The 22,256-nt window shown below is 39.2% G+C and overlaps 1 protein-coding gene and 1 long non-coding RNA gene across 5 annotated transcripts in view; one reads left to right on the top strand and one right to left on the bottom strand.

The window, feature by feature from the left end:
- The window catches only part of LOC131435469 (glycine receptor subunit alpha-4), a 107,273-nt gene that overhangs the window by 73,956 nt on the left and 11,061 nt on the right, over positions 1–22,256 (bottom strand). The window lies entirely within an intron of this gene.
- Positions 773–2,148, top strand: LOC131435470 (uncharacterized). Of its 2 annotated transcripts, none has more exons than XR_009230503.1 (3): positions 773–1,584; positions 1,654–1,801; positions 1,866–2,148. It is a non-coding gene; the product is annotated as an uncharacterized LOC131435470 (long non-coding RNA). The 2 variants fall into 2 exon arrangements; XR_009230504.1 differs by having other exon boundaries at positions 775–1,584; positions 1,684–1,801.

The raw sequence follows: 22,256 nt of genomic DNA, 5'->3' as shown, positions 1-22,256 counted from the left end.
CGTTTTATCCCATCTTTCCGGATCAGTGAAAGTTGTCTAAAAATTACTGGTTAATGCCAAATATAAGAAAACCACATAAAAAATTATACACCAATTGAACGAAGTATCTTCATAACTTTACTGGCTTAAAAAATCCGTGATAGCGGCTAGCGCTACTATTTAATAGAACAGCTTAAAATCATCTTTCTTCCTAATCAACTTCCACTTAAGCTCAGTAGACAATAATCAACAGAAATGACCGAGGATTTCATTAATTTATCATTCATTAAAAACGTAACCATAAACAAAAAGTTGACGAAAAGCATACCGATACAAGTACATACCACGTTATTTGAAAATACACGAGCGCTGCTATTATTCCGAACAGCACTGTAAGAGCTTCAAACATGTATCTACATTGTGACGTTTGTTATACTTGATCAAAATACAATGCCGTTACAGTAAAATAGTAGAATTCAAATTACATAACGAAATATTTCGAAGCACACGCACAACACCTGATACTGGAAGCAAAAATTTTGGAATCACTGTTACATTGATTTGAGAGCTATATTTTGTACATTAGTTTTTATATTTGTTACCTATTGAAAAGTTACTCAATACATCTCAAAAGAGCATCTACAATTTTCTTATCCTAAAACTCTACCTATGTCACTATGCAATTGCAGTAAGGCTAGCAATTACAGCTTTTTGTAGCTAATAAAGCACATAAATCAAGTTGCGTATTCAAGATTTGCATCCGTCTGCTTCGTCAATCGGTCAGCAGGAGTGATGGGTAAATAAATGCAGCGGGCTTGTTTATCACTTGTCGTTCCATTCAGCTGATAATAATCATAACATATGAGCATTCGGAACTATTCATTCACACACTCGAGCTGACTGGATGGTCAGTTTAACTGGAAGGCATCTTCTGTCAGTTGTAGCGAAAAAAAGTGCGGCAAGATTTGCATAATTTAGCAAATGATTGTGCGACGTCTGTTGCTCGATTTGAGAGCTTCACCGGACAGAATTGCACCAGTTGCATCCTAGCTGTGCTGTATCTCGATAGTAGCAATCGTATTATTTAGTTGCAGTGTGCTAGTTTAATACGTGAAGAGGTTTTATTTACGACTTGAATGTTATGATGAGCTTTTTCCTACCGGTGCGGTCCGTCCTCCCACATTGGCTGACGATTGAGTGTCGGAAGGTTCAAGTGCAAGAACGACACTGTTCACGACTTTGCACAGTTCAGTGCATTTGCCAAACACGAAACATTAATTTATTCGTTAATTATTTGTTCATAACAGCTGTGGAAAGTGTTGTTTTATTTGTATCTTGGATGTTTTATAGTCGGTTCGTTGGCACGTGATAAAATTTCTGATAATCTTTCATGACACTTTGTTAATAACACTTTCGCCACGGCACTGTTGCTTTTTCAAGATCGACGACAGACGATGCTTGTCGCCGCATCTCCGTATTATTGGAATATTTTGATTGAAAACTATGAAATTAAAAAGCAGTGAATTTCCATATGCAAAGATGTGAGTTCAATTAAACGGAAACTCCGTATAGCGTTAATTGCGGAATGTATTTCGTTCGATACTGGTAACTTCAATTTACTTTCCGGATGTCACATTGAATCCACTTGAAATAATTGTTTGTGCCTTTGCTTAGAGCTAATAATTTATAACAATAAAACTTTAGAGTTGAAGGATGTCTTTTGTCGTAAAATCCAACGAGATGTACACGCGCTTTGTTTAATCGGATGATGTCTGAGATTTGGTTTCCTTAGAGCAAATTCAGCAGCTGGAAGTTTTATACGGTAAATCTATAATAGAATCAAAGTACACCAGCTGCAGTTAACAGCTTACCATCCAATCAACCAGCAACTGCAAACAATGTACAACAAAGCGCATCTACAGCAACTAGCAACGAAATCAACAACAATACCACCGATGCGGCAATGGATGACGAGACGAACCACGAACGAAGTGCCCCTCAATCCTCGCAGGAGGAAAATGGAAGCTCCTTTCCCCCTAGAAAAAGGGTGACAACGAGATCCAATACAAAAAAAAATCTTTTATTTAAAAACTCAGCTAAATCGGCCACGTAAAGCTTGTACGCAAATAGGCCTGAATAAAATATCTTTTAAATAAAAAAAAAAATAGAACATAACACAGCAAGCCGTTTAAGTTTTATTTGTCCGAACAATTTACTGTCAACTTTATAACTGGCCTACGCGGCCGTTCTATAAACTAGTTTTTCTTGTTAGAGCAAATTCAGCAGCTACAAGTTCTATATGGAAGATCTATAATAGAGCAGAAACTGGAACAAACGCATCCCCAGCAAGTCGTTCTAGTTTTATTTATTCGACCAGTTCTTACGTCAAATTTAAAACTGATCTACGATGCCGTTTTATTTTTTGTATATTTGAAACACGAGTAAAATACTGCTGAGACTGCCAGTTTTTCTTGTTATAAAATTCAGATTTAAATTTTGTAACTGACATAAATTATGCATCTAGAACTAGAACACTACTGAATATGCCTTTATGATTTCCGGATTCAAATTTAATACTGACTAAAAACATCTAGAACTAGAATATAACAGTTTCACTGATTGGACAAAGTTTACAGGTTCGAGTCGCATTTCAGCCATTACAGAACGTTATTCAGATGAGATATCTCTGAGAAAGGCAGGATACGTTCGGAAGATGATGGGTTGCTATCTTTCTTTTTCTTTCAACCTTCTCTGAGACCTTTGAGAAAATTGAATTTTACTAGTCAGCAGTTTTAAAAAATGTCTCACAAAAAAACAGAGTGGCCCCACCACAATGATGCATTGTGCCCCTGGAAATGTCAAAATAGAAAAAAAGAAATATCAATTGAAACAAAAATAATTTCGTAATCAAGTAATAGCAAATGCGAACTAATATTCTGTTTTGGGGCAATTTACAATCTTAGAAAAACAATCATTGTTACAGAACATATAAACCGTTGTTGTTGAGTGGAAATTCAAAAGATAAATATCAGTTCATTTAGTTCATTTATCTAAATAAAATGATGTTTTTTCACGAAGATTTATCTAGTGGTAGCGAAGAAAACTACTCTTGCGTGTTTCAATGATGGCTGTTTTCCTAAAATTGTAAGCAGAATCATAATAATCGTTAAAAATCTATAAAATAATATCTTAAAACGAAGCATACTGCTGAATCGGGAGTAAAGTGGAGCATTATGGAGTGACTGTAATGAATAAACTAATATATCAATAACTAGCTGACCCGTCGAACTTCGTCTCGCCTAAAATTATTTTTGCCTTTCTCATATAAAGGTTATGCAATCACTTGAAAAACCGACCAGTAAAAATTGGCTCGGATGGCCAAGTGTCATATACCATTCGACTCAGTTCATCGAGCTGAGCAATCTCTCTCTCTCTCTCTCTCTCTCTCTCTCTCTCTCTCTCTCACAGTGTGTTAAATGTGGTATACCGTCACTTAAATCGACGAAACAAAATACGTAAAAAAATCTAAACCGGTCTCAAAACTACCAAAATCTATAATCATTTTCAGTAAGCCACTAAACAAACCGATTCCGGCTATCCTGGTTCCCGGTATCCGGTTCCGGAGGTACCGGAAATAGTGGTCATATATACCAAAATAGATCTCACTCACTTTTCTCAGCGATGGTTTGACCGATTTCCACAAACTTAGATTCAAATGAAAGTACTTAGAAACTAGTACTGAAAGAATTCCTGAATTTCATCCCGATCCGACTTCCGATTCCGGAGTTATAGGATAAAGTGTATTCAATATTGTACACCGTCATTTAAACCGGTAAAACAAAAACCGTAAAAAATTTCCTAAACTGGTCTCAAAACTACACAAATCGATAGCTATTATCAGTAGACAACTAAACAAACCAATTCCGGCTATCCTGGTTCCCGGTCTCCGGTTCCGGAAGCACCGGAAATAGTGGTCATATACTCCAAAATGGATCTCACTCGCTTTTCTCAGTGATGGTTTGACCGATTTTCACAAACGTAGATTCAAATGAAAGGTTTTACGGTCCCATACGGAATTCCTGAATCTCATCTAGATTCGACTTCCGGTTCCGGAGTTATAGGGTAAAGTGTGTTCAATGTTGTACACCGTCACTTAAATCGGCGAAGCGAAATACATACAATATACATACATATAATACACAGAAAGAAAAGATGAAACTTACACGACATGTAAACCGATAGTACTATGAAATAGACATCAGTTGAAACGAAAATCTGATTTGAAACTATGATTGATGTAAAATTACATCAAAATTCATTTATTTTTTCATTAAACAAGACTGTATATTTACAAACCGCTTTGTTTTGTAATGCAAATTTCCATTCAATTGCCTGCTCCAAATATGTGCATGAAAATAAATGTAAAATCACAAAATATTTTTATCTGTGTAGTACATATAATAGTGAACCCGCTTCGTTTTCTAATGGAGGGCCTAACCAATCAGTAAACTGTTTCATTCTGTATGTTTTTTTTTATTCAATATTATAATATAATTTTAAGGCACACTGCTCAAGCTCTAAGATGCCAAGGGTATTTACTAATCTTAATTACGACTAACTTAAAACTAGAATAGTATCATTATGTAATGTAGCGGTAGCGGATTCTCGAGAAGCGATCGGTAGTGGCCGGTGAATTGAATATTGCATGAGGGTCTTCCATATGCCGTTGGTGAAGATCCATGTTGGCCGCATCATTCGGTCCGTGTGGGTCCGCGGGAAACACCCCCAGGCTACGAAGGCCCGACGGGTGGCCCGCGTGCTGGTTTTCGACTGGGGCGGCCTTCCGTGGACGATGATGGTGATGTTACGGAAGAGAATGAAAAAAAAAGTAAATATTGTGGAAACGGGGTAGAAAGGGGATGTGGGAACAAAATGTTTGAAAACGATAAAGATCTAATTAGTTGCCATCGAGATGGTGAAGAGACAGGGAAGGGGTAACGAAAAAGTTAGTGACAAAAAAAGATCTTGTTAGTTCCAATGAAGATGGTGGACAGGGACGGGGATCGAGAGAATCGGGCGGATGTTAGTGTCGAAGCTGTAGGTGGAGTTTATACTTTCTGAGCGAGGGATAACACATTACACTTGTATATCAATGTGTTTAAGGTACTGGTATATGAGAAGCATATATAAACTATCCCGACTCGCCAACACATCCCGAACCAAAACCTCAGGCGGTCTACCTCGGGCCCTAAGGGATTCCAGTAGCTTCGACCTGGCGTCACGATACTCTACGCACGACCACACGACATGCTCGATGTCCTGATAACCGTCGCCACAGGTGCAGAGACCGCTCTCCGCAAGCCCAACACGCCGGAGATGTGCGTTGAAAGTGTAGTGATTTGACATGAGCCGCGACATAACACGAATGAAATCGCGACTCACGTTCATCCCCCTGAACCAAGGTTTCGTCGATACCCTAGGGATAATGGAATGTAGCCATCGTCCCAGTTCGCCATTGCTCCATGAAGTTTGCCAACTTTCGAGAGTTTTCTGACGAGAGATACTGAAAAATTCATTGAAGCAGATTGGTCTTTCATAAATATCACCTTCTAATGCGCCCACCTTAGCCAATGAGTCTGCCTTTTCATTGCCTGGAATGGAACAATGCGAAGGGACCCAGACTAACGATATTAAATAAGACCGTTCAGATAAAGTTCGCAAGTGTTCCCGTATTTTCCCCAGGAAATATGGGGGATACTTTCCTGGCTTCATTGCCCGGAGAGCTTCTATTGAGCTTAGACTGTCCGTGACAATGTAGTAATGGTCTTTGGGCAAGGTTTCAATGATCCCAAGGGTGTACTGAATAGCAGCTAATTCTGCGACGTAAACTGAAGCCGGATCATTGAGTTTGTGAGAAGCGGTGATGTTTTGATTGAAGATGCCGAAGCCTGTGGACCTGTTGATGTTTGAACCGTCAGTGTAAAACACCTTTTCACAGTTGACTGTTCTAAATTTATTATAAAAAATATTTGGGGCCACTTGAGGGCGCACGTGATCCGGGATTCCACGAATTTCTTCTCTCATGGATGTGTCGAAAAACACAATAGAATCAGAAGTATCCAAGAAATGAGCACGATTGGAAACAAACGAAGAAGGATTAATATTCTGAGCCATGTAATCAAAATACAAGGACATAAAACGAGTCTGAGAATTGAGCTCGACAAGCCTTTCGAAGTTTTCAATCACCATCGGATTCAAGATGTCGCATCGGATTAGCAATCGATATGAGAGATCCCAGAATCGGTTTTTCAACGGTAAGACGCCCGCGAGCACTTCGAGACTCATCGTATGAGTCGACTGCATGCAACCTAAGGCAATACGCAAACAACGATACTGAATTCTTTCCAGCTTGATGAAATGAGTGTTCGCCGCGGATCGGAAGCAAAAGCATCCGTATTCCATCACGGACAATATCGTTGTTTGGTATAACCTGATCAGGTCTCCTGGGTGGGCACCCCACCATGATCCGGTTATTGTACGAAGAAAATTGATTCTCTGTTGGCATTTTTGTTTCAGATACCTAATGTGACATCCCCAGGTGCCTTTGGAGTCGAACCAGACCCCGAGATATTTAAATGTGAAGACCTGAGCTATGGTTTCACCCCCTAGTTGAAGCTGTAATTGTGCTGGTTCTCGCTTCCTTGAAAATACAACCAGCTCAGTTTTCTCCGTGGAGAACTCGATACCCATTTGAAGAGCCCATGTCGACAAGTTGTCGAGGGTATCTTGCAATGGTCCTTGGAGATCGGCAGCTTTGGGTCCTATAATAGACACAACGCTGTCGTCGGCAAGTTGTCTTAGCGTGCAAGATGTGTTGATACATTCATCAATGTTGTTCACGTAAAAGTTGTATAAAAGGGGGCTTAAGCATGAGCCCTGAGGAAGACCCATGTAACTGAATCGTATTGTCGACAAATCACCATGCGCGAAATACATGTATTTCTCGGACAACAGATTATACAAAAAGTTATTCAAAATTGGTGAAAGACCATGCTGATGCAACTTCTCAGATAGGATGTTTATGGAAACTGAATCAAAAGCCCCCTTGATGTCTAGGAAAACTGACGCCATTTGTTCTTTACGAGCAAATGCCATTTGAATTTCGGTTGAGAGCAACGCAAGACAATCGTTCGTTCCTTTGCCCCTGCGGAAGCCGAATTGTGTATCTGAAAGTAAGCCATTAGTCTCGACCCAATTGTCTAGACGAAACAGAATCATTTTTTCGAACAATTTCCGGATACAGGAAAGCATAGCAATCGGCCGATACGAATTGTGATCGGAGGCTGGTTTCCCTGGTTTTTGAATGGCAATAACTCTTACTTGTCTCCAGTCATGTGGGACAATATTATCCTCAAGAAGCCTATTGAATGAATTCAATAAGCGCCTTTTGGCAGAGTCAGGCAAATTTTTCAACAAGTTGAATTTGATTTTGTCTAACCCCGGAGATTTATTGTTACACGATAAAAGCGCAAGTGAGAACTCGACCATCGAAAAAGGTGTTTCGTTTCTGTTTGATGAAGCGACGCGCATGATTGTCTGTTCCGGAACAGAGTCAGGACATACTTTTTTAGCGAAATCGAATATCCAGCGGTTAGAATATTCCTCGCTTTCGTTTGTGGTGTTTTTGTTGCGCATTCGTCGGGCTGTGTTCCAAAGAGTGCTCATTGATGTTTCTCTCGATAATCCGTCTACGAATCGACGCCAATAACCGCTTTTCTTCGCTTTAATCAAGCTTTTCATTTTAGCGTCTAATGCCGCGTAGTTTCTAAAATTATCAGGTGTTCCGTTTTTCCTAAACTCGACAAATGATGAAGTTCTCTCCGCGTTTAATTCTGAGCACTCTTTGTCCCACCACGGGTTGGGGGGACGGATGTTAGTTTTCGCGCCGGGTACACGTTTCGTCTGAGCTTGAGTCGCGGTGTCGAGAATCAAGCCAGCCAAAAACGTGTACTCTTCCTCCGGAGGAAGTTCTTGTGTTGTTTCTAGATTCTCAGATATCAAATTTGCGTAGCATTTCCAATCAATGTTTCGTGTGAGGTCATACGAAACATTGATTGTTTCCGATGGTCTTAATCCGGTGGCGATTGAAATTACGATAGGCAGATGATCGCTACCGTGGGGATCAGGGATTACCTTCCACGTGCAATCCAACCGTAGCGATGTCGAGCAAAGGGATAAGTCTAGCGCACGTGGTCTTGCTGGTGGTGCAGGAATTCGTGTCATTTCTCCCGTATTCAAGATTGTCATATTGAAGTTGTCGCAGATATCATGGATCATAGTTGATCTGTTATCGTCGTGAAGACAGCCCCATCCCGTACCGTGTGAGTTAAAGTCTCCTAAAACCAACGTCGGTGCGGGAAGAAGCTCTATGATATCATTGAGCCGCCGATGCCCAACCGAGGCTCTTGGGGGAATGTAGATGGAAGCAATGCAAAGGTCCTTGCCTTTGATTGTAACATGACATGCGACAACTTCAATACCTGGTATCGAGGGGAGGTTAATGCGATAGAAAGAATAGCACTTTTTGATCCCCAAAAGTACTCCTCCATAGGAATCATCTCGATCCAGACGAATAATGTTAAAATCGTGGAGGTTTAAGGGTATTTCAGAAGTTAGCCAAGTTTCGCACAATGCAAATGCGTCACATTTCAGATTATTTACTAGAAATTTGAAAGGATCTATTTTTAGGATGATACTTCTACAATTCCACTGTATAACAGTGATTGTATCCGTGACCTCGGTGGGTGTCTTAGCCATCGAAGGATACGATCGCTGAAAGAAGGGGCCATTTTGCAGTCAACTGCTTCAAGAATGTTTTAACTGTAGGAATAAAAGCCATTATCAGGCTTTTAAGAGGTTCAGAAATATTGAAAGTAGACATGATCCAGTCCACAATATCAGAGAATTTAACAAACCCAGTATTTGGTAAATTTTCTGACTGATCTTTAGGGACTTTCGGGGGTTTTGAAGTCCCAGGAAGTGATGGAAATTCTTGCTCGGAATTTAATTTTCCAAGGCCTGGAGCTTTTCTCTCTGGTTTTTTGCCATCACTACCAGTTGTTGTAATTTTTCGAGACCCATCAGAGGACATCTTCGAACCCTTACTAGGGAGCTTTTGAAAAGATTTATTTCTTCTCTTTCTGTATGATGAGCTAAGAGAGGACAGCCGAAGATGTACCTTCGAGGGGGTCATCATATTCGCTCTCGTCAGTTGCCAAACAAGCGTACAGGTTTACTGGAGGCGTAGCACTCTTCAACATTTCAGCAAAAGAACGCTTTGAATGTTGCTTAAGTGAACGCCTCATCTTATCCTGGCGCAATTTGTACGCGGGACAATCAGAGAGGTCATGCGGTCCCTCCTTACAGTAGAGACACTTTTCATTGTCTCCACTGCAGGAGTTATCCGCATGACTCCCTCCACACTTTATACACCGGGATTTATTGCAACAATGGGATGCTGTATGTCCCAATTGTTTGCAATTAGTGCAGTTCATGATCCGCGGCACAAAAAGGCGAACAGGTAAACGAATTCGGTCCAGGAGGACGTAGTTAGGCAAAGCCGAGCCAACGAAAGTCACCCGATACGAGTCTGATGGGATATAGGACTTAGTGCCATCCTCAGCGGTCGATACTGAACGCAATTGCTTGCAGTCCAGTATCTTAACGTTCTTGAGTAAGGGGTTTTTAAAACCGCCTGCCCCATGCTTAAGAACGTCCTCGCAAGTCAGACTCGGATCGGTGATCACGCCGTCTATCTCGACTTCGCGAGCTGGTACGTATACGCGATACTCCCGCGTGAAATGCTCATTTTGAACGATCTCATTGCACTGGCTAACAAGACCCTAAGCTTGTCCGGGCGTACTTTCTCAATTTTTTGTACAGTATTGTATCGCGAGGACAGGTCTTCAGAAAGTCTTAGAAGATTCAATTTTTTACCGTTGGCTTTGGTCCGGATGTAAACCGCATACGGTCCGGCCGGGAGTGCAAGTCCATCGGGATAATTTTTTACACGAGATATTTGGCTATAAGATGATTCCATTTTGTCATCTGGAGGGAGGTCAGGCAATTCTGTGCCTTCTGTCATGGCACGGAAATGTGTCCGTGCGGGTAAATATTGGAGGACAAATGTAGTGGTATTGAAGAACAGGGGGAAAAAAGAAAAAGGCAAAAATACTTAGCTTTAGCTCTCAAAGGGTGAACGGCAGACAAGGCCCGGTCCTAGGCAATCGGTGGATATTCCTGATCAATAAAGTGCAAAAAACCTCCTAGAGGAAAAAGCACTTTTTTGCAGTCTCTTTCTGCACTGTACAATGGAATCTTATACGTTTTTTCACTATACACTGTCCAATGTATTTGTTAACAATATAGCAGCAGCGCCCAGCTGGGCGCTGGCTAACGGTACCACACAGTGCTTCTTTACACAACTCACAATTGACCTTGAAGACGGATTAATTCGAACTATCACTCGACCGCACTGATTCAGACAATAGAATACGAAATGACCTTGAAAGCGGAATAAAACAATTTACCGCACCACTGGAGAAACACGAACTTGCGTCCGATCAGCCCGATAGTTGCAGTGGAACTGGGGATTCTGTATGTTATTAATGCACAAACAATCCCTAGTTAATGCACAAACAATCCCTTGGTTTCTTTCAAAAATCGAAGAGAAACATTTTGAATAGAATACCACAATATTATATAAGAGAAAGGCATCATTACATTAGGCAGACATCACTTTTTAAAGATATTGAACGAAAAGTTAAGTTCATCATAGTTACTCCCATACACTCCAAAAAATTTGAATTTCACAGGTGACTTAATCCCTCATACGATGTAATTCGTAAAGACCTAATTTGTCAAATGACGGAAAATTTTATTTGTTATGACTTAATGTTAGATGAGCTTGAATTTTACTGGTTTCGACTGTAACTTGCGTTCTGCTAGCAGGTGCGACTGTATGAATTTAAATGCACCTTTTACCAACCAAGCAAATGCATGCTTCTGTGGCTCAGTCGATTAACAGACGTACTTTGTGATCCAATGACACTCGGTTCGAGTCGTGACGGTTGCTATCAGTTTTCTTTTTTTTTTATTTCAATGAATTTCATGTCAAGGAGTTTTAGACACAATATTAAATGTTCTTCGACGTAAATTTGCGTGAACTGCGACGCACCATTTATGTGCATCTAATAGGATGTAAAATCACAAGGTTTTTTAAGTGTGTAGTTAAATATTACCGCTTGGGCAACTTGTTTTTGCAACTCCAGCACATGGGCTTACCAAAATAATACCTACAGTGCGTATCACAAGAGTCGGTGTTACTTTCCCAAATAACGTGTTTAAATTTAATCCGGATCCAACTTTCGTTAGATTTAGAGTTTCAAAGCGATATGCGCAAAAAAATGCAAAACATATGCACTTAATTTTCTCAGAGCTCACGAAGCTAATTTCAACAAACATAGATTCAAACGATAGGCCTTGTAATTCTATGTATAGCTATTGAATTTCATCATAATACGACTGCCGGTTCCGAAATAAAACGGTGATAAGTAAAAATAAACTCAATTTCAAGACCATATTTAGACGAATTATTTTCTTATACTCTGTATGTTTTGTTAGTTGATGTAAAAAAAGGTTTTGGATATATCGGTTCCCAGCTTCCGATCGTGTTCAAAAACTCTGAAGCGAAACTCACTTTATTTTTTCGGTATGCCGGCCCCGATTGTTATTGAAATTTATGTAGAACAGGCCTCCGTTTCTGCAATTACAGGGTGAAATCTCATACCGTCATTTTAAGCGACGATGTAAAAAAAACGGGAAAAAATCTTCTGAATTTGACTCAAATCTAATTAAGCTTGAAAAAGCTATACTTGTTTATGTCCAAATTTTTTTTTGGTTTTCTTTCAATGAAAAGGTTTTGAAAAATACCTTAGTAAAATTTATGAAAATAAGAGTAATGTGAGGAAGGCATCTTTACACCATTAAGTGGATTTAAACAGGTATTTTTATGTATAGCACAGTAATAACTAACATCTCAAGAACTCTAACCGATTCTTTCAGGCTTCATTTTACGTGGGATTTGAATTGACAATGTACTAAAGACTGTCTCAGAAAGTATGGACGCAACCGAAAACCGCTGCCATTTCGCAATGGTTCAGAATCTGTCAATTTTTATGGCTGCGTTCTGTTGTTTACACTCTTCTCTAACCACTTGTGCAGTTGTTTATTCGTTTTCATTAGTTTGTTTCGAAGTGCGTTCAGCAGAACAACGTCGAAAAATTGTGTACAAATAGTGCACAGAACGCGGACTGTCACTGAGAAAGATAGCAAAAAGGGAAGGAGTAAGTGAAAAAGCCGTGCGAAATGCAATCAGGAAGTTTGTTGAGGATAACACCTTAGAGGATAAACCGAAAACGGGCCGAAAAAAGGTCCTGCTAACTCTCAGTTGGATAAACGTATACTGAAGGCGTTCGAGCAAAAGAAGGAGGTTTCAGTTCGGGATGTGGCCAAAAAAGTGGGCACTTCGAAGTCAAATGTTCTTCGTGCTAAAGAACGTTTTAATCTTCGAACCTATAAGAAGCAGAAACAACCAAAACGTAATCCGAAACAAGAAGCATCGATCAGGCCGAGGGTTCGAAAGCTGTACAATACGATTCTTGCTGGAAATTTCAACTGCATAATCATGGACGACGAAACCTACGTGAAACTCGATTACAAGTCCTTGCCGGGACCACAATATTATACGGTGCGAGAAAAGCAAGTGTTAAACCAGTCCGAGACATCGATTGAAGTCGAAAAAATTGGTAAGAAAGCTATGATCTGGCAAGAAATTTCTAGCTGCGGTAAGATTTCGAAACCCTTCATCACCACTGTTTCAATGAACAGCGAAATATACATCAAAGAATGTTTACAAAAACGACTTCTACCCATGATTCGAAGCCACAAGGATCCTGTTGTCCTCTGGCCAGATCTTGCTTCTTGCCACTACTCGAAATCAACGGTGGAGTGGTATACTACGAAAAATGTCACTTTCGTCCCAAAAGACATTAATCCACCAAATTGCCCACAACTTCGACCAATTGAGGAATTTTTGGCATTAACGAAGGCACATCTTAGGAAACATGTCTCGGCAGCCGAAACCATTCAACAGTTCGAAAAAGATTGGAAAAAAGTGTCAAAATTTGTCGCCAAGAATTCTGTACGGAATTTAATGAGGAACGTTCGCAAGAAGGTGCGCCAACTAGTCTACAATGGCTAAATAGCAAATGTTGAGAATAATATTCTGTTGTTGTAGTCTAATATTATCAGTATATCGAATAAAATTTGAATATCTAACACTTGTGAATTATTTACAGCGAAATCAAAGTGCGTCCATACTTTCTGGGACAGTCTTTATCTAAAACTATCAACAGAAACCAGTGAGGAAATATTCAGCAGAGTTCATGGGAATCATGGGTGCCATTATAGCTACTCCACAAATATCGATTGATGATGGCGCCTTCATCGAGGTAGCCAAGTTGGGACTTATGTGGCTATGACATCAGAAGAGGGATTCCGAAATGTATTTTGACTATAAATTACACCTTTTCCGGATGCTAACTACAGTTCAGTCAAATTGATCACGTAATTATCCCCAGCCATCAACAGTTCCGAAGTTTGCAGATAAAAGATTTTCGGAGAATCAAAAATGAGCGTTATCGAAATTGTGTTTTACTCAATTAAATTGTGCATTGCACACAAGATACATTAACAATTGAGAAAGCAATTGTTGTAAATATAGAGTTGGCATATAACCTACATAGAATACAATTTCCAGGAATACAGAAACACATCAGGTTTAAATGTCAAGGCTGTGAAGGGGTTCGGTAAATATTGTAAATATTTTATCACATCAATGGAAAAGTCATACGGAATTCTCCTCAATCGCAGTGCTGAATGAGTGGGGATTGCTAAATCATCAAACACAATAGTGAAAGTAAGCATCAACATCTAGCAGTGGTAACTGAGTAACAGATCAAATGCTACCGAATTGATTTCCACTATCCTCATCGACGCACTGAACACGGGGGCCAAAACATCAATATGTCCACTAATAGCCACTGTAGCAAACATCATAAATTTAACCATTTCTCTACTCGCTTCAAAATACTGTAAAACTGTTGGACGTCATTCTAGAGCAAATTCAATTTTCGAGCGAATTTTATATGAGCCCGAATCGATCGTAGCCCGTCTGTCTAAGCGTAAGCGGGCACATGCGACGGTTGTAGCATATGTGTTGCAGTTGTATTTGAAACGGGAGATTCCACGAAATGGAGCGTCCGGGGAATGATGCGGACCTTCTGCCACCATCGCCGAGCGGAGGCTTGTTATTTTCCGCTAGATGACACCTACAGGGCTCCCGTTCCAGGCATACAACAAGTGCAGTCCATTTTACCGACCCTCCAGCAGATATTTTGCCACAATTCCGGGAGTAATGCCACACGGGAATATATTAAATTGAAATGTGAGTGAACTCTCTAGGCTCTGTGGTCTAATGGAAGGCCCTTGAGTAGGTTTCACAAAAACGAAGTTGTAAATGCAGTTTTAACCAGATTGAGCGACTGCATATTGAGGAAACAGTCGAGGATTACATAATATCACATTAACTCTTATTTGAGCATTTTTCAATCAATATTTTTGTAGATTCATTGGTTTGACATATGGTAACCAGTTCGTTTTTCTTATGAACTATTTTTTCACGAACCGAATATTTTAAAAATTCGCTGATCACTTAATAACATCAATGATCACTTTAATTCGCTGTGTCATATGAATTCATGCGGTAGTTTATTTCTGTGTAGACTGGTTTTACTATTGCTGCTTCTCGAATTTTCGGTACACTAACACGAGAAGTCATGCTCGTTTGTTGAGAGTTTCACCGTAAGTGAATTAATCACATTAAGCACAACAGAATTTATGAGAGTGAAATTACAAAATTTTTAACTATTAAGTCTTGAAGCTTGTTTTTTTCCAAACTTCGAGACTTCTTTGTGAAAAACTGTTCCCATATTTTTAACCTTCTTTATTGCTTTTAGGAAACTACAATTCATACTCATCACCAGTTACTTTAGTACTGAACGTCCCTTTGTTAGTAATAAAATAAATCTTCTCGAGCAACACTGTTCCTATCGCTACGGGCTGGTTGCCAAGAATAGTTTGAATGCGTTAACGACGTTAGAGTTAGAGAAAAGGAGTCTCTATTGAAGGGACATTATGGGGAAACGTAGAAAAGATGGTCAATTTTCTTTATTTTGCTATACAGAAACAGAAAAAGTAGGAAAAATCCTTCTAGAGTATCAGTAAATGCATGTTTGAAGATTGGGAAAACAGTTTCGATGAATCCTAAAATGTTGCGGTAGTCGTTCATTTCGCCGAGTACCATTTGACTGAAAGTCGTTTAGCCGAATGGCACTACGCCGAATGGGCCATGTCGCTAAAAGAGTCATTTCGGCCGTCAGCCGAGTTGGCCCCGACCCGCCATCGGAGGCGGCGGCCTCTAGCATATCAACCTGTAATAGCCTCGTTTACCCAAATCTACTCAAAGCTAGGTTTCATTGCTTTGGTTAGGCCCGAACCGGTAGCGAAGTTGGACAGCACACGAACAAAAACGATGTGGCGAAGCCGCATTAGATAATTTTTCATTTGCAATCAGTTTAAGGAATATACCGCTAACATGTGCCTGGTAGACACACCAAAGTAAATGCTTTGAAGCTTAGTAACTTTAAAAGTCCGCAATTTTTTTTTTTGGGAATCCCGTTCTGAGGATCTTGAATCAATCTAAAAAATATATTCAAGAGAGTAACATTTCTTGATTAACCGCAAGGTAATGAATTTGTCCGGTACTTTAAATATGAGATATTCATAAGTACGATTGTAAATCAAAGATATAAATATCCCTCACAAAGTTCATGTATGTCGATCCGACATCCAGTTCAGAAATTACAGGGTGATTTGTGCAAAAAATACATAAACAAATTATTTGGTTTTTCTGGTTCTCGGTTTTCGATTACGGACAGAGATTTTAGCTATAGACTCAAAAACGGATCCCAGTCACTTCTCTCGAACCGACTTCGATTAGACCGGTTCCCGGTAGTACCTACAATAGTTGAACTCACTTCGTTTTCTCGAAGATGGCCTAACCGATCTGAATACTGTTTCACTCTGTAGGTTATAGTAGTTTATGGACAAACCTTTGTGTTTTTCAAGTGGTAAAGTATACTTTTTTGTAGAATACCACACACTTATATATGATGATATGAGAGATATGAGAAAGGCATCATTACACCACTAGATGGATTAAAACAGGTTTTTAACATGTGAACAGGTTATTTATCGTGCGAGTGGCTGTGTGTGTTTAAGCACTTAGGGACCGTTCATAACCTTCCTAGAAAATCTACGCTGACTTTTCTTTGCCACAAAACAATTTTTTTAATCATTTTTCATTGAAAGGTTTCTAAGTCTGATAGATTCTTATAGTTTACATTTTGTAATAAGATTAAATAAAATCTGATCCAGTACCGTTGTCATAAAGTCTTAGTTATTAAAGATATTCACGAGGTAAAGATATACAATAAATCTCAAACAGCTTCTCTGGATGAACGTTGAGAAAGCAAATGTGATTAAAATAACATATTATTTAAGCAACTGTTCGTGGGCATACGATTTTTGACGAGAAACGATAAGATAATGAGTTTACACACAGTTTTAATTTTTTTTTCGTAATATCTTTCATAACCAATAAACTTACAGTTTCCCTTGAAAAAGACCATAACCATTGGTCGAAACGTCGGGAAGTATATAACAGCCGTTCTTATTTAACAGATCGGTGAAACCGAAACCATTATTATTGCAAATTAAAATCAACAATTTTATGGGTGGAAACAGTTAATTGGTTCGATTTCAACTTCTGTGATGTATTTTTAGGTGAATGTTTACTTTCGAAATTCCAATCATTATGATTTTTCAAATCCGTTTTTGGTTGGAAGAAACCACACTGACAACTACTTCACGTCAGAACAAAAATATGAATAACTTTTCAGACTTCCTCGCAATTTGGTATTTTCATAATTAATTTCTTTTTCTTATTCGTGATCGGCTATAGATGAGTGATAATTTTTTTTTTTTTGTTTCAATTATAGAGGCTTTAACATCTTAGGTCATTCACCTCTTCGGACCAGAAAATCTTTCTGACCCTATGTGCGGGGTTGGGAATCGAACCCAGGCGGGCTGCGTGAAAGGCATCGACTATCCCATCACGCTATACCCGTCCCCAACAAGTGATAAATTTTGATCCTTTTGTCACCCTACTAACATCGGTCCTTTACCGATTTCTAAAATTCTCTGTGCATTTTACTCGCCAGAACGCTCATGGATTGCAGAAGCAATTGACATTCTCTTCATTTCTCCTTCCACTGCTTGATTACGATGTGACTAAATAATAATCCGAAAGCATAAAAATTGAAATTTATTCATTCGATGACTTTTTGCAAAGAATAATTAGCTTTTTCAATTTGTGTTAATGTTAGTACTCTCTTTTATTTTTTCACTTCGATAGGGAATTTTTTTTTCCATAAATACGCTTATTTCTTAAGGCAGTTTACATAAGTTTTTCTTCGCCGTAGCATCACTTTTACATAATATTCTTATCCTAATTTAATTCTAACATAGTCACAACGTTTTGAATTTATTAAAACATATTCTCTTATAGCTTAAATATCATCTTAGGTAACTCGTCATTAATTATGAAATCTACTCGGAAATATTATTTGAACCAAACGATTAACTTCTATAAATTATAAAATATGCTGTTATTTTCAGACATTTTGTTGATAATTTCATAAACTGTTTCGAGTTTGTTTGTATCATTACATAATTTTTATTCTAATTTAGCTATTGGTTGAACTCATGGACGCAGCTGGGATCAGAACTAAGTCTTAAAAGGGGCCTTTATTAAATTGAAACTCCAATTTTCTTTATGAAATGATAAATAAGTTTCATGTATGAAAGGTCACGACAAGCAAGAATGTCTCGAACTGGGATATTGGATAGTTTACCTTGGGTACGCAAAGAATTTATTAGTTGAGATCTGACATCACGATACTCCACGCATGTCCAAACGACATGATCAATATCCCGATAACCTTCTCCGCAAGCACAATGATTAGTCTCGGAGAGCCCAATTCGAAGGAGATGTGCATCTAACGTGTAGTGATTGGACATGAGTCTGGACATCACACGAATGAAATCCCTACTCACATCCAGTCCCCTGAACCATGCCTTTGTCGATATTTTCGGAATAATTGAGTGCATCCACCGACCCAGATCATCTCTATCCCAAGATGCTTGCCAGCTGGCAAGTGTTCTTTGGCGAGACGAACTATAGAATTCGTTGAAAGCAATCGGTCGCTCATAAATTTCACCCTCAATAGCATCACGTTTGGCTAAATTATCGGCTCTTTCATTGCCTGGAATGGAGCAATGAGCCGGGACCCAGACTATAGTGATTAGATAATTATTATTCAATATGTCGTTCAGACACTGTTTTATTTTACCCAAGAAAAACGGTTCATTTTTGCCAGCAGCGATTGAGCGAATGGCTTCAATTGCACTCAGACTATCTGTGAAGAGGAAATAATGGTTTGGAGATAATGTGACGATTACACTCAAACTATAATGAACTGCTGCTAGCTCTGCTATATAAACAGATGCAGGTTCTTGAAGCCTAAATGAGGCCGAAACATTATTGTTGAACATACCAAACCCAGTCGCTTCTTCAATTCGCGATCCGTCTGTGTAAAACATTTTCTCAGAGTCAATATGCCTGAACTTACTTGAAAATATTTTTGGGATTTCCGTCGAGCGTAGATGATCCGGGATTCCACGCACTTCACGCTGCATGGATGTGTCGAAAAATAAAGTTGAGTCAGGGGCACTTAGGATGCTGACACGGATAGGAATATATCTTGAAGGGTTGATTTCCTGTGACATATGGTTAAAATATACTGTCATAAATTTTGTTTGAGATCGAAGCTCGACTAGTCGTTCGAAATTATTAATTACCATGGGATTCAGCACCTCACATCTTATTAGCAGGCGTGATGAAAGCTCCCAAAATCGATCTTTTAATGGAAGAACTCCCGCCAGAACTTCAAGACTCATTGTATGTGTCGAGTGCATGCAGCCTAAGGCAATTCGCAAACAACGGTACTGAATTCGCTCAAGTTTGATAAAATGAGAGTTTGCAGCGGAACGAAAACAAACGCATCCATATTCCATCACTGAAAGTATCGTTGTTTGATACAATTTTATTAGATCTTGCGGATGAGAACCCCACCAAGATCCTGTTATTGTTCGAAGAAAATTTACTCTTTGTTGGCATTTCGTTATCAGATACCTAATGTGTCCTCCCCACGTGCATTTGGAATCGAACCACACCCCGAGGTATTTAAAAGTTAAAACCTGTTGGATCATTCTTCCCATCATATGGAGCTGAAGCTGCGCGGGATCATGCTTTCTTGAAAAGACGACTAACTCTGTTTTCTCCGCAGAGAATTCGATACCAAGATGAACAGCCCAAACGGACAAGTTATCTAAGGTATCTTGCAATGGTTTATGCATATCAATAGCTTTGGGCCCAGTAACTGAAACCACGCCATCATCTGCCAATTGCCTTGATGTATATGGGGTTACTAGACAGCTGTCAATGTCATTCACGTAAAAATTATAGAGGAGCGGACTGAGGCATGAGCCTTGCGGGAGACCCATGTAGCTAATTCTGAATGTTGCCAAATCGCCATGTGAAAAATACATGCACTTCTCTGACAAAAGGTTGTGCAAATAATTATTTATAACCGCTGGAAGTCCATGTTGGTGGAGCTTGTCTGAAAGAACATCAATGGAAACTGAATCAAATGCTCCTTTAATGTCTAAAAATACAGATGCCATTTGTTGCTTTTGAGCGAAGGCAATTTGGATGTCAGACGAAAGTAATGCAAGGCAATCATTCGTCCCTTTATTTCTACGGAAGCCAAACTGAGTATCTGACAACAAACCGTTCGTCTCGACCCAAGTGTCGAGACGTCGTAGAATAATTTTTTCGAACAATTTTCTGATGCAGGACAACATCGCAATGGGTCTATATGAGTTGTGATTGGAAGCTGGTTTCCCCGGCTTTTGAATGGCGATAACTTTCACTTGTCTCCAGTCAGGCGGAACAATATTTTGCTCAAGAAACTTGTTGAACAATTCCAACAAACGTCTTTTTGCGAGGTCGGGCAGATTCTTCACCAAGTTGAATTTAATTCTGTCCAACCCAGGGGCGTTATTGTTACAAGACAAGAGTGCTATAGAAAATTCCATCATTGAAAATGGGTTATTAATAAAACCATTATTTGGAGGAGATTCCCGTATAATGCTTTGCGTAGGAACAGAATCTGGGCAAACTTTCCTAGCAAAGTCAAATATCCATCGGTTCGAGTATTCATCACTCTCATTGCCCACGTTACGATTCCTCATTCGTCTGGCCGTATTCCAAAGAGTGCTCATTGAGGTTTCTCTTGACAAACCTTCGACAAAATGTCTCCAATAGCTACATTTTTTGGCTCGAAGTATGCTCTTGTACTTGGTTTCTAAAACCATAAGTTTTTCAAAATTCTGAGGAGTTCCTCCTCCCCGTTTTAGAAACGTCTTGCAAGCATTTTGTTTTGCGAGTTTAGCCTCTGAGCACTCTTTGTCCCACCAGGGGTTGGGAGGCCTTCTGTTAGTCGTTGGCCCAGGAAAGCGTTTAGTTTGGGATTGTTCTGCTGCCTCCAGAATCGAACAAATGAGGAAGTCATCACTAAATTTTTGTTTGAGCTGTTAGTAGAATGTTGTCACTAATAGTACTGTTGTTGTACCGTTGAATTCCACTATGTTATATCACGTCATTACACTCTCACAAAGTCACTATTTTCACAGTCACTATTTTTCCGAAAGTGTATAAAACGTTATAATACAGATACGTATTTCGGAGTGCTATTTGCATCCTTCTTCAGTGTATCGGTTTTCTATCGGTATAAAACCGATACACTGAAGAAGGATGCAAATAGCACTCCGAAATACGTATCTGTATTATAACGTTTTATACACTTTCGGAAAAATAGTGACTGTGAAAATAGTGACTTTGTGAGAGTGTAATGACGTGATATAACATAGTGGAATTCAACGGTACAACAACAGTACTATTAGTGAGGAAGTCATATTCTTCAAGTGGAGTGAGCTCTTCCATTGAATTCAAAATACTAGAGATTCTACTTTGGTATTTAATCCAGTCGATATTTTTTGTCAAATCATATGGAATACTAGCTGAATTAGCAATACATTTGTTACAGCTAATTGAGATGATGATTGGTAAATGATCGCTACCGTGTAAATCAGGCAATATTTTCCAGGTGCAATCTAGTCGAATTGATGTTGAGCAAAGAGATAGATCTAATGCACTTGGGCGTGCAGGAGGTCTTGGGATCCGTGTCATGCTACCCATATTTAATACCGTCATGCTAAAATTGTCACAAATGTTTTGTATTAAATAAATCCCCCAGAATCAATCGTGTAGCAGGAAGGGCTTCAACCATTTCATTAAGCTGTCGCTGTCCAACTTGTGCTTTTGGAGGAATATAAACCGAAGCTATGCAAATATCTTTGCCTTTAATGTTTATTTGGCAAGCAACAACTTCTATACTAGAAGTTGAAGAGATGTTTAATCTATAAAAGGAACAGCATTTCTTAATTCCCAAAAGCACTCCACCATACGGAGAGTCTCTATCGAGACGTATAATGTTAAAATCATTAAAATTTAAAGCTATGTTTGAAGTAAGCCATGTTTCGCATAAAGCAAATACATCACATTTTTGAGTATGCAATAAAATTTTAAATGAATCAAGTTTTGGCATGATGCTTCGACAATTCCACTGCAGGACAGTGATTGTATCTTTTGCGGCGGGTGATAAATTATCCATCAAAAGATACAAAACCTGAGACAATTGGCCATTGAGCTGATAACTGCTTCAAAAAATTTCTAGCTATTGGAAGGAATGCCATTATGAGGGTCTTTAAGGGTTCAGATATATTGAATGCTGAGAAAATCCATTCAACAATTTCCGAAAACTTCAGTAATCCTGTTGGTGGCTGTGAAATGG

Source organism: Malaya genurostris, chromosome 3, assembly GCF_030247185.1.
Source record: "Malaya genurostris strain Urasoe2022 chromosome 3, Malgen_1.1, whole genome shotgun sequence".
Lineage (NCBI taxonomy): Eukaryota > Metazoa > Arthropoda > Insecta > Diptera > Culicidae > Malaya > Malaya genurostris.
The sequence above is the reverse complement of the archived record's forward strand: the minus strand, read 5'-3'. Positions and strand labels throughout refer to the sequence as shown.